At 38.9% G+C, this 13,892-nt stretch overlaps 1 protein-coding gene across 4 annotated transcripts in view; it reads right to left on the bottom strand.

Moving 5' to 3' along the window:
* Nucleotides 1-13,892, bottom strand: part of LOC105498333 (GRB2 associated regulator of MAPK1 subtype 1) — a 200,164-nt gene that overhangs the window by 49,753 nt on the left and 136,519 nt on the right. The window lies entirely within an intron of this gene.

Below are 13,892 nucleotides of genomic sequence, written 5' to 3'. Positions count from 1 at the left end.
ATGTTGGTCAGGCTGGTCTCGAACTCCTGACCTCGTGATCCGCCCGCCTCAGCCTCCCAAAGTGCTGGGATTACAGGTGTGAGCCACCGCGCCCGGCCAATTTTTTTGATTAACAAAAGAAATTATAGATTTGGAATATGAACACAATTCAAGCTATCATTAAGCCGGGTATATTTTCATGAAAACCTGCAAATGGTATCTTTCCAAGAGTATTTAGTAAGTTTAATTTATTGTAATTTTATGATCAATATTTTAGAAAAATGTTCTCAAGATGCAGGGATTCATATGTATGCCACTCATCGAGTAGTCCAGAGATGCTCAATCTCTGAGGTAAGAGGTTACCTGAAAGCATCATGCCTGTAATAAATTCCATTCTGTCCCTTCAGAAATGTACTCATAGGCCAAGGATGCATCCCTGCACCCTAATATATCAAACATTACACTACAGACTATCTAGCAGATATAGATACACTATAGAGCTATCTAGCAGAAATATAACAAGCCACATGTGCAATTATATTTTTTCTAGTAGCCACATTTAAAGAGAAGAGGTAAAATTTAAATAACACATTTTATTTAAACCAATACATCTAAATTCAATATAAACATCACTAATGATGTGTGTATATATGTATATATATACACTTTTGCATTAAGTCTTTTAAATCTGGTGTATGTTTTACACTTAGGGATCACCTCAGTTCAGACTAGCCACATTTCAAATGCTCCATAGCTCCATGTGGCTACTGGCTGTTATACTGGACAGTAGGTACAGGTCTCGAATATCTCTGCATTCCCTTAAAACTGTGATTGCAGGTATTGTTCGAGTCCTTAAATAAAGATTACATGATAGAATCCTCTTTGGGAAAAAGATGTATTTCCTGAAAAAGAAAAATGTTTCTTCTCATGAAATAAGAAGAGCTTTTGAATTCCTATTTTCCTTTTTGCCCTGTATGCCATGATTGCCGATTTTCTGGCTTAAATAACAGAATCTTGGTTTTTGATATAACCACCTTTATCCCCTTGTTTCCTAACTTGGGTTCTTGTTCTTTAATTATTTTTCTATTGTGTCTGTGATCTTGTACTATCAGCAGCCTCAAACATATTTTGGCATATAGAACAAATGAATAATCACTTTTGGTATGGTCATAGAGTCCATATTACGTGGCATAATCACCTGTGTTTTGTCATCCTGTTGGACAGAAAGACTTCAGAATCACATATGCACGGGATCATGTATAAGAAATTCTACTGAGAACGATTAACACACACAGATAAGAGAACAAGGGGAAAAACTAACAGCTAAATATGACCAAAAGCTACAACTTTTAACATTTATGCATATAGTATATCAGATGAATAGGTTCCTTTCATTCGTTCTTTTAATTGTTTAGTGAATACCCAATTGTCAGTTAATTTCTCTCCTCTCTTTTCCATAGTGTTTTCAGGTAGTCCTGGAAGATTTTAATTTACATATTTGTGTACATATATTATATTTTAAACACTCTCCTGTGATGTTAAATTATTGAAAACCAAACACTACCTTACATTTCCTTATTTTTGAGACAATGTCTGGCTCTATTGCCCAGGCTGGAGTGCAGTGGTACCATCTTGGCTTACTGGCCCCCCAAACTCAAGCCATCCTCTCACCTCAGCCTCCCAAGTAGCTGGGACTACAGGCACATGCCACCACACCCAGCTAATTGTTGTATTTTTTTGTAGAGACGGGGTTTTGCCATGTTGCCCAGGACAGTCTTGAACTTGTGAGCCTAAGCAATCTGCCCACGTCAGCCTCCCAAAGTGTGCTGGGATTACAGGTGTGAGTCACTGCACACAGCCCTACTTTGCATTTCTTGCACCCCACAAATGTCTTTAAAATAGAAACAGCTAAAACCTATAAAATATTTTCTTAATGTAATGTTTAAACACTGGGTCACAATACACACGTGACTTCCTATTGCAGGAGTTGGCAAACTTGTTCTGTAAATATTTTAGGTTTCATGAACTAAACAGTCTCTATTCATAACTACTCAACTCTGGCCATGTAGGGCAAAATCAGCCATAGACAATACACAAGTGAATAAGAGCAGCTGTGCTCCAAAAAACTTTATTTACGAAAACAGGCCACAGTGTGCTGACCTGTGTCCTGCTGGAAGGAGTGGAAAGTATAGGTCAGGGAAGTGGCAAGACAAGACATTAGAAGTGAAAATGGGCCAGGCGTGGTGGCTCACGCCTGTAATCACAGCACTTTGGCAGGCCGAAACGGACAGATCACTGAAGGCAAGGAGTTTAAGACCAACCTGGCCAACATGGTGAAACCTCGTCTTTACTAAAAATACAAAAATTAGCCTGGAGTGGAGGCACATGCTTGTGATACCAGTTACTCAGGAGGCTGAGGCAGGAGAATCACTTGAACCCAGGAGGCACAAGTTGCAGTGAGCTGAGATTGCATCATTGCATTGCAGCCTGGGCAACAGAGCTCTGTCTCAAAAACAAAAGAAAGACAGAAAGAAAGAAAGATAGAAAGACAGACAGAAAGAAGGAAAGAAAGAAAAGGAAGGAAGGAAGGAAGGAAGGAAGGAAGGAAGGAAGGAAGGAAGGAAGGAAGGAAGGAAGGAAGGAAGGAAGGAAGGAAGGAAGGAAGGAAGGAAAAAAAAAAAAAAGAAAATGACTAGTCCTTTTATTGCATACCACTGAACAGTCATACCAGGGTCTCTTGTAAGGTACCTGAAATCACATTCTAAGTTGCCCATGTTTGTCTTTGAAAGGCAGTTTTCCCTTTAACTAGGAATCTAATATCAACAAGTAAAAGCTGTAGAAGTGGACTTATATTAAAAGAATAATGTAAACAACCAGCAAACATGAAGGCCTACATTTTCTCACTGTGTTTTTGCAAGATAAAATTTCTATGAACTTTTATTTTGCTTCTTCTTTTTCTTCTTTTCTTTTCTTTTTTTTTAAAAAAGAATGTAACATTCTCAGATTAGCCAACGTTAAGAACTCTGGGAAAAATGCTGAGTATTACTACCTCCTCTGTGATGGCTGTGGCCTGGAAATCGGAACTTGGAGTCCAATCTTGGAGACAATCTAAAGAGTTAAGAGCCAGTTTCCTGCCAAAAGTGAAATCAATTTACATGACACATATTCCCACAATCCCCACATGGAGGAACTAATTTTTTAACAGACCATTTCACGAATAACAGAGTCTTTGTGCCACAAAATAAAAACATTTGGAGATTGTTGAAAACATCTGTTCTGAGATGTTACTGTCAAACTCTGTTCTTGAAAGGGAGGAAGCTGCATTGTCTTTCAGGAGCTTTGATGGTTTCATAAAATGTCTCCATTGTAAGAGCTTTTCCATCTGCAGGCCCCTGAAAATTCCAGGCACAAATTCAACACCAATGACATGCTCGCTAACTATGGTTTAAATAAATTTATGGTAATATTTAAAAAGCAAAGATGGAAGCTATATTTCATGATGTATTTCTAAAACTGTATTTCATAACTGACATTATGAAATAACTGTCATCTAGAAAATATCCATTTTGTGTGTGCCCCTCAAGATAGCCACAGTGAGTTATTTCAGAATGGACAACACATCAGTTAAGACGCTACAAATCCTTCCTTCATCTAAGTTTCGATCATCTGTATGGGGCTGAAGGGACTAAGCTTCACTCTCCTTTACTTACAGGGAAAGGTCACTTGTCAGAAATGAAAAGTGGAAACAAATTTTGCTAATTAAGAAGACAGCAACAATGCTGACATATGAAGAAATAAAAGGGGCCGGGCGTGGTGGCTCACACCTGTAATCCCAGCACTTTGGGAGGCCGAGGCGGGCGATCACGAGGTCAGGAGATCGAGACCATCCTAGCTAACACGGTGAAACCCTGTCTCTATTAAAAAAATACAAAAAATTAGCTGGGCATGGTGGCGGGCACCTGTAGTCCCAGCGACTCCAGAGGCTGAGGCAGGAGAATGGTGTGAACCCGGTAGGTGGAGTTTGCAGTGAGCCGAGATTGCGTCACTGCACTCCAGCCTGGGTGACAGAGAGAGACTCCGTCTCAAAAAAAAAAAAAGAAGAAAGAAAGAAAAAAAAGGGAGATTTAGAGGGGGTCAAATTCAGGTCTGTCCATTTTGCTTCTGGTTGGGAAGTTAGGGTTAGTGGGAAGTCCATTCTGTGCCACCAGTGAGGATGCAGCTCCCCATGACGTGTGCCTCACTGTTCGCCATTATTGCTGGCAGTGAGCACGACCTGGGGTGGCCCCTCTTTTGCAGCTATAGTTTTACTGTCTGCCATCCCTTCAGCACGGCAGTCTACTTTGTGTATCAAATGAAAAGAAACGGAATGAGAGCTGAGGCCCACAGTGTCCATCTGTAGACCCACAACTCAAGTGAGGAACATTCTGTTGTCATCTCCTCCATGACTGGGAGCAGAAAAATGTTGCTGAAACCAGCCCAAAATGATAAAGTAGAAAAGAAAGCAAGAGCGACAGAAATGGCACCAGAACACCAAAGAAACCTAAAAATGGCTAATGTGAGGAAAAAGATTAAGAAAAAGGAAGCCCAGAATGTTGAAAAGGCCATGAAGGGGAGGGCCCAGGTCTGTGATTCAGTGTGGTGCCTCCAGCATCATACCACACATGGCATAAAGCAGGTGCTCACTAAATAGTGAACGAATGAACTTTTCTTCTCTTACCTTTCTCAGAGACAGGCCCCAGACAAAGTTAGATGGTTCCAAGTCAATTGTACAAACAAAATGCATTTAAAATGGCTCAAATAACTGGCCCTTCAAACCACTGGCCCATATCCAAATGTGATGAGATCAGCAATTCTCAAGTGACAGAAACAACTAGCCAGTTGCCATTTTTCAATAAGTAAATAAACCTGGGTAGGAATGTGGACTTACAAAACAATACCAAAGTTCAAACACACTCTTGTATTTTAATCTTATGTGCGCATGTAAGCTAGAGTTTCTATAGGATTAAAATGTAAAAGTAGGATTGTCCCATAAAAGATAAGCAGCACCTCATTTTGTATGGCACCAACCAATATATATTGCCTTTTTAAACTTTGTATAAATAAATGTTCACTTCCCCTAAGTGTATGAAACCTCATTTACCTAAACCCTTCATCAACAGTGAATGCTACCTCACTTCTCTTTCCTTGAGTAAGGTGGAAGACTTTTAAAGATTACCTAACATATGTACATGCCAAACAATTCAAAGAGTACTAGAGAGTGTAGGGTGAAGAAGTAATTCTCCCTCCCAATCTTACCCTCAGATCTTCTTGCTGAAGCAGCTGCTATATAGTATCTTGTACATCTGTCCAGAGGCAGTATCTGATATAGTCTACACACATAATGCCACCCTTTTCAAAACAAATGGTTGCATTCTGTACAGTTATTCCATCACTGCATAAAAATCTGTCTCATTCTTTTAAAGAACGGCACACTATTTCATCCCATGCATATACCATAACTAATTTAACCAGTCTGCTGTTGATGGACACCCACATTTATTCCAATCTTTTGCAGCCACAGTGATATTGAAGTTAAATATGCTTGTCCTGAAGGCTTTGAGTACTTAATCCAAGTACATTGGTGGGAAAATGCCTAAATGAGGAATTGCTAAGCCAAAGGGTAAATGCATTTTTATTCTTGATACATATCGTCAAACTAACAGGTCTGTGTCCACTTACATTCTTACAACAATGCATTTCCTCACGCTTTCCCAATAGTTCATTACCAAACTGAAAAATAATCACTGCCAATCCAATAGGTGAAAAATAGTATCCCATTGGGATTGTAATTGTGTTTTTCTTATTATAAAGGATATAATTATTTTATAAATAATTTATATTTTATATTCTGTGACTTTTCTGTTCATTTTCTTATTCCCAATCTTTGAAATTTCTGCTGACCTCAATCACAGTCTTAATGATAAAAAGAAAAACTTGAAATTCTACAACATGGCATTCCCTATTTTAAAATCTGATTACCTACATCACTTGTAGTTAGTTCCTAAAATTACTATTTTTTCATAGCAGAGGAAATGGAAGTGGACTTGGGGGAAAGGAGGTATAAGGAACAAGTCTCAATACAAAGTCTCAATACAAAACATACAACCACAGAGAATTGGAATTAAAACCAAAGAAAAGAAGGTATCAATCAAAAATAATGAACTGTACCATAGATAATCTGTGGTTATTTCTATTTATTTCTCCATCTAAGATTTTATAAAGCAAGTGGTCAGACCATTACTTTCAATTCTTAAACAACATTCTTGAACTTAAGTAGGCCCAGAATTCAAAACTGGACCATTCTGGGATCTATGTTCTAAGCAGCCAAACCATTTCACACCATGCAAATTGGTTTCCCTATTTTTTGAAAATGGGAAGACTGCACTTTTCATTGTATCTCATTGGTTAATTGCTTCTTCAGAATTACCAGAAATTTTCTGAGACAAATTTATCATAAACATGATGGAACCTGAAAAGGTCTTAGATTGAACATGGTTGCTAATACATTATGAAATTTTGGCACTTCTTTCCTTGAAATCTCTTTGTCCTGAGCACTCACTGCTACTATTCTGGTTTTGATTCTCATAACTCTGTAATGGTATTACTGCTATTTGGTATTGCTGCTAATGGTATTACTTCATATTTTAAGGCTGTTTCCATCTCTGCCCTTCCATTATCACACATTCGCCTTAAAATACAACCTAAAACAAACCCATCTCACTCAAGAACCTAAGTGTTCCATAAACACTCATAGAATAAATGAATAAATAAACATATAATAGCTCTTTAATCTCTAACCACCAAGCCCAGACTCCTCTGCCTTGGCTTTTGTTTAAGTCCCTCCATGATCTGACTCCACTTAGGTTATGCAAACATTTCCCCGCCATCTGTGCAACCAATACTCACTCTTTCCACTTTGCCTTTGCTCATGCCCTTTTCTCAGTCTGTGCAAAAATACAGACCCTTTAAATGACATTCTGAGTTCTGTGCACGGCCATCTTCCTCTCTCATTCTGCTTCTTTTCTCACTCTCTTAACTCTCCTGGGGGAATTCCTCTATCATCCTGGATCCAAGGACCACCTAATATAAGTTGACAATACGTCAACCTTTCTCTCTAGCAGGATCTCTCCTAAATTCCACATCAGCCTATCTAATACCTGGTATACTTCTCCAAGGGCTCTCCCACAAAAATCTTAAAATCAACATATACAAAACTAAAATCATCTTTTTACTTCCTCAATCAAGCAACCATACAGGTCAGAAAGGATGGTCATCCTTGACATTTTCTTTTCCCTAATCTCTCACATTCAATTACTGTCAACTTCAGCTCCATTCTTTTTCTTACATCGATCAATTCCTTCTGTCTCCACTGCTACCACATATTCCCAACCACAGCATCTCTCACTTTGGCCAGTTTTCCTAGTTGATTATCTTGCCTCTAGATTTCCACCCCAGGAAACCATCCTTATACCATTGCTTAAAATTCAAATCTAACCATATTTCAATTTAGGATAATCTGCACAGAATTTATGTAAAATGGGACTATTGGTCATGATGTGGGTAGGCTATAGGGGAACCACAGTGATAACCTGGGGATAGTATCAGAGAAGATGTTACCACCACGGCCTCAAGGGACAAGAGAGGGACTAGTTATGGAAACAAAGAGTTGTATAAATACCCTGGCTTTGAGAAAAGGAGAGGCAGCTGGCTCTAGTGATTTTCTTAAGGGAGGAAGCCAACAGAGAAAAAAGACCTTGACTTCACTCTGTTCCTGCCCACCTCTGGCTGAGCCGATTTAGCCACTGGCTGAAACTAAAAGGCATGACAGTCTGCTGATTTAACCCTACAGGTTAGCCTCTGGGGTGGAGCAGGGTAGAGGTGGTAGACAGTAGATTTGTGGGAGGGGGTGGCACATAGGAGATGTGTATACAGGCCCTCCAAGATCTGGCTCTCACTTTCCTTTCATCATGCTAAAACCCATCTAGATCCATCCACAGTGAACTATACCAAATGCACCATCTGGAATACCTTTCCTCTATTCCCAGATTTCACCAATATATTTATTTTCCAAAATCAATTCACTTATTACCTAAACTATAAAGATTCAGTTATATATATGAAAGAATCTTATCTTTTGAATGATTTCATTATCTACAGATTTTTATCAAAGCATGTATAGTATTTTATTGTCCTTATTTGTTTTCTTGTCTTTGTAAACTAACCAGTAAACTTTGTAAAGACAGCAGATGTGTAAATCACTTTTTTATTCCCAGTACTCAATACTGGGCAAGACACACAGAAGGTGCCTAATAAATGATGGTTGAATGAAGGAGCTTAAGAGCCAGCTCAAGTCCAAAATAATCTATGAAGTGTTCCTTGACAACTTCAGCTCAAATGATTTTCATTTATGTTGATTACCAGAGTTTGTTTACCAATTCTCTACTTATTTTACTTCCTTTTGTGCTGTCTTCTTAATTAGACCATGGTGCCCTAACAGCTGGAATCATGTCTTCTGCTTCTCTGATAGCTGAGTGTGAGTACAAACTAGAAACTGAACAAATGCTTTCTTTGAAGAGTAGGTGTTTAGAGCAGGAGAAATACATAGTTTCCGGAGTCCTGAACTCAAATACTTATGAGACCACAAAGTCTTGTAAATTGGTAAAATCGATAAACATAGAAATGATGACCTCATAGCTCCAGCACCTGCTGGATCCCAGAGGCAGGAAACTTTTATGTAAATGTGTTTACCTTTTAATGGTTTTTAATAGATGGCTCAAATAAAAAACGTCGCCCAGCCCCAAAACTGCTCTGTATTTCTTAGAGAGTAGGGCATAGGTGTGGATTGAGCAAGGGCTTATAACATCACTGATCTAGCTGATGCTATTGTATTTGTGAATGGGTTAATGTTGGTCAAGAAATGTGTGGGAAGTCTAGGGTCTAGGAACTCTTCATTCTACCTTCATTTGAAACCATGGTCCTGAAGTGGTAGGCTACTCTTTACAGCTTTTAGCATAAGCATTAAGAGAAAGTTCATTTAAGATGTATACTATTGGCTGGGCACAGTGACTCACACCTGTAATCCCAGCACTTTGGGAGGCTGAGGTGGGCAGATCACTTGAGGCCAGGAGTTCGAGACCAGCCTGGCCAACGTGGTGTGCTTGGCCAACTTAGCCAAGTGTAGTGGTGCGCACCTGTAATCCCAGATACTTGGGAGGCTGAGGCAGTAGAATCCCTTGAGCCCGAGAGGCAGAGGTTGCAGTGGGCTGAAATTGTGTCACTGCACTCCAGCCCGGGCGACAGAGTAAGACCCTGTCTCAAATAAATAAATAAATAAATAATCAATCAATCGATCAATCAAGGTTCTAATATGTAAAAAGCAATTTTATTTGAGGAAGAACCTTTTGGAGAAATATAAAATGATCCATTTTTAAATCTACATAAAAAATTAAGAGCAGCAAAAATTACACTTTAATTTTTACTTGTAGAATTTCAAGTTATTTAGTATGAAAAGGGAAGGGGAAAACAAAGGTGAGTAGAAAATATAAAGGGAAGAGAAAAATGGGGAGAGAGGGAGAAAGGGAAATAGATACAAAAAGAAAACGAGACATAGAAATCGACCTATGAAAATGACAGTTACGCAAATAAACATGATTTCAACCCAGACAAACGAAAGGAAGACCACGCCAACACAGATGGACAAAAGATGGACATATGCAGCAGAGACAGACCTTAAAGCTACGCTACCATTGTACAACTACAGGCAAAAGTGAAGGCAAGCTGTGTAGAATCAAAGCTGAGGTGTCTAGGAATTTTCAATACTATGGTGCTTATGCTTCTCTTCTATGCCTTATGGAAGTATTTGGAAAGGAAAAAGAAAGCCAGACTGCGTACACAGAGTGTGAGGAGGGTGAGGAAAACACTCAAGGATTTTAACATTCCACCATTATTTCTCAATTGAAACATGACCCTGTTCTTGGCTTCTTATTTGCTCCCTTTTCCACAGCCTAACAGTAAACTCCCACACACCAGTGGGACCACAGAGGAGAGACTATAATACAAGCAGCTGCTTGAGCTGTGGTTTTCATTAGGAAAAAAGTTCCTTGATTATGAGAGATTTAGTTTTTAACCTCTGTGCCAAAACTGAAGTGATTAAAACTCCATGTACAGAAACACGAATGGTTTCTTAAAAGTGGAGTATAGGGCACACACACTATTATCAAAAGAGGATTGGAGGACAGTCCAAATTCTAACACCCACGCCGGCCTGTGCATTGACTTGGATATGGGAAAGTTAGCAAAGACACGAAGTAAAATAAAAACATACTCTATAGGTCCCGCACTGCATTTCTGTAAAGGTTAGAGATACATTTTCACCAAAAATTTAAGCTACAAACAGCAAGGCAATCAAGCCATGAAATGACATGGGGGAAACTTAAATGCCTATTACTAAGTGAAAGATGCCAATCTGAAAAAAATTATACCATAAATGACATTTCTGGAAAAGGCAAAACTATGGAAACAGTAAAATGATCAGTGGTTACCAAGGGTTAGGGAGGAGGAATGGATGAATAGGTGGAACACAGAAGTTTGTTTTTTTCAGAGTCTTGCTGTGTAGCCCAGGCTGGAGTGCAGTGGCGCGATTTCGGCTCACTGCAACCTCTGCCTCCTGAGTCCCAGTTCAAGCAATTCTCCTGCCTCAGCCCTGGAGTAGCAGGGATTACAGGCATGTGCCACCATGCCCAGCTAATCTTTGTATTTTTAGTAGAGACAGGGTTTCACCATATTGGCCAGGTTGGTCTTGAACTCCTGACCTTGTGATCCACCTGCCTCGGCCTCCCAAGGTGCTGGGATTACAGGTGTGGCACAGAGATTTTTTTAGGGCAATGAAAATATTCTGTATGTTACCTTAATGGTAGATGCATGTCATGATACGTTTTTCCAAACTCACAGAATGTATAACAGCAAGAGTGAGCCCTAATGTAAACTGTGGACTTTGGGTGATTATGACATGTCAACACAAGTTCACCGATTGTCACAAATATACCACTCTGGTGTAGGATGTTAATGGTGGAGGCTCTGCGTGTATGGGGGCAAGAAGTACATGGGAAATCTCCTTACTTTCTTCTTAATTTTCCTGTGAACCTAAAACTGCTCTAAAAAGTTAAGCCTTTAGAAAATAGAAAAAAGGAAGGCAACTCCTTAAAGTCTTCCATTTGATTCAAGACTCAGGTAGGACAGCCTCAGTCAGGCATGTTTTGTTCTCATGGCTCAGCACAGGAATGTTAATTTTGGATTCAACATATACTCACTGATGATCATTTTGCCACTACGTCTTTGCACAGCAGGTAGTGTATTAACTTCCAGAGTTCGAGTCCTGGCTTTCCCTCCTATCATGCAGCTTTGGTTGCATCATAACCTTCTACACCTCCATTTGCTTTCCAGTTCTATAATATAGGACAATAATACCAACACTGGACTTAGGAGGATGACTAACATATATGACGGGCTTAACACAGTAAGTGGCACATGATAAGGACTCAATGAGCATGTATGTCAGAGAGAAGTCTAAGTTTGGGATGAAGATACACTTGTCATGAATGAAAAGGAATGTAATCACACTATTATTCTGATTTACCTACTGAATAGGAGAAACTTATTAGCTCCTTCTTACAGTAACGCTGGAAAAACTCCTCCAGAATATGAGACATCAAAAAGTATTCTAAATTTGACATAGATAAAAAGATGGCACAATCAGTAGTTTGGTAGATAGGAAGAAGAGAGGAAAGAGCAATGCAGAAGGTATTCAGGGTGGCTCACTGCCACCGGGTTGGAGACTCCGGTTATGGGAAAGATAGAGACTGCGAAATAACAAGCATGTTCTTTTCCAGGACAAGCTACCTACTAAACTCTGCTCAATCCAAGAGCAAATGCAATTAAAATGGCTCATGCTTAAAATATAATTCTTGTAATAAGTTTGTGACCATAATGACAGTGGCATAGAGTCCTATGCTTGTTAGGAATCAGTCAAAACTGCAGTAAAAACAGAAAGGCTAGTAAAACACAAAGGCCCTACATTGTAGAGAGCCCCTCACTCTTGCTAAGTCTTTTTCTTTTAATTAAAAAATGGAGAAGAGAAGCAAAAAGCCATGTTGCTCCTCCGCTGACCTGCAGCTCCATTTTTGCTGAAGTGCTTAATGAATGAGTATGCTTTCAAACAGTCAATACATACCTTTGTCCTACTCCCAAACCAGCAAACGGTTTTTCCCTTCCACCCCCTCACAAGAGACCGACACTCTCTTCTTTTGTTTTCTTTAGTCTTTGCTGACAAAATGCCCGCTCTTGCTCCCGTGCCTCTGCTTTTATTCAGTACAGATCCAGCTTAGCGAGCATTCTCTAGTGCCTTTCAGGTTTTGACCCTCTTCCATGTTAAACAGGCTGTGGTGCAAGGGTAGGATGGTTGCTCAGTAAAATATTCCATCCAACAGGGGCAGTTATGCCAACAGGGCTGCTTTCTGGCAGGAATGTCTGATGGGATAAACAAGGCTGGAAAGAAGAAGTACTTTTAGAGAGGAGTGGCTTTGTCAGGGGACAGTGATACATTCCAAATTAAAAAACACTCTTGTTTCTAATGTAAGAGCAGGCTTTTTAAAAACAGGAATCACTGGGAGAAATGTAAAAAGAACTGTAATAACTGAGTCAGCAATTATGATTTCTGATATTGTACAAAGGGGATCAACTTTTTCATTTTGTGGTTGTAACTTTTTATTTCTTGAAAAAGAAAAACCAAAAACATCTTAAGTGCCAGAGATATGAAAAGGCTACTTTCAGAATTGATTAATATTTAAGAACCTATACAGATGCTGAATGGGAATTATGGCTAATATTTTATAACAAATAAGAAACATAATCATCAGATAATGAGTAGATGGATTCATTAATGTACTCATGTTAATGTTTACTGTTGAAAGACAGCATTATCTTCATTAATATCTAGTACATGGGACAAGTGATGAAGTATTTAGCCTTGCAAACAAAGGATTATACACAGAAAATTCATTATATTAAGGTGACAATAGCTCATGATGAAGAAAGCGGGTAAGATAAAAGCAAACAGAGATTGCGATACCCAAAACTGGACACTAGCAAATAAGCATGACAAGAAAAGAATGAGTAGAAAGTGAAGGAGTAAGATTATGTTTACAATTTTATTGTAAAACCTATAGTGTGACTGGATATTAAATGTCTGAGGTTGGGTTCTTGGCATGAAATGCACAATGTGGTATTCAAATATTTTTTAAAACAACCTCATTTAGTGAGACATCACTTAGTGAGACTAATATGAGGCAATGTGAGTAGTGAACAAGAGCCCAGCTTTGGAGTGGACAGACAAGTTTGAATCTCAGCCTTGGCCTTAGCAGATATGTGACCTTGGGAGGAGGACATTTCAGGGCTTCAGTTTCCTCACATATAAAATGAGGACGTTGATACCTACTTCGTGGGACTGCTACAGGGATTAAATGAGGCCATATATGTACAATGCTCAACAAAGGGCAAGACGTCCCTGACTCATAGTAATATGATTAATAATATGAATATTATTTTTTATTATCAAGATTCCATAAGAGAATTAAATATAAAGGCCAAGTTAATTTTTCCTCCCCATTTAAACTATTAGTCAAAATATTACAATTTCAAAGGTATGTATCAATGTATTACTCTGTTCAAAGCAGTATATGAAGTGCTAAGGATATTTCAAAGCACTCAGAACTATACTTTGAAATCTCTGTGAGTCCTTGTCTTTCATTTACATATGGATTTGAATTTTTTCCAATGTCCATTCAATTTTTAAGACGAGTGATTTAGGATGGCATATTT

This window comes from Macaca nemestrina, chromosome 19 (genome assembly GCF_043159975.1).
Source record: "Macaca nemestrina isolate mMacNem1 chromosome 19, mMacNem.hap1, whole genome shotgun sequence".
In the NCBI taxonomy this organism is placed as follows: Eukaryota; Metazoa; Chordata; class Mammalia; order Primates; family Cercopithecidae; genus Macaca; species Macaca nemestrina.
This window is presented reverse-complemented; position numbering and strand designations above follow the sequence as displayed.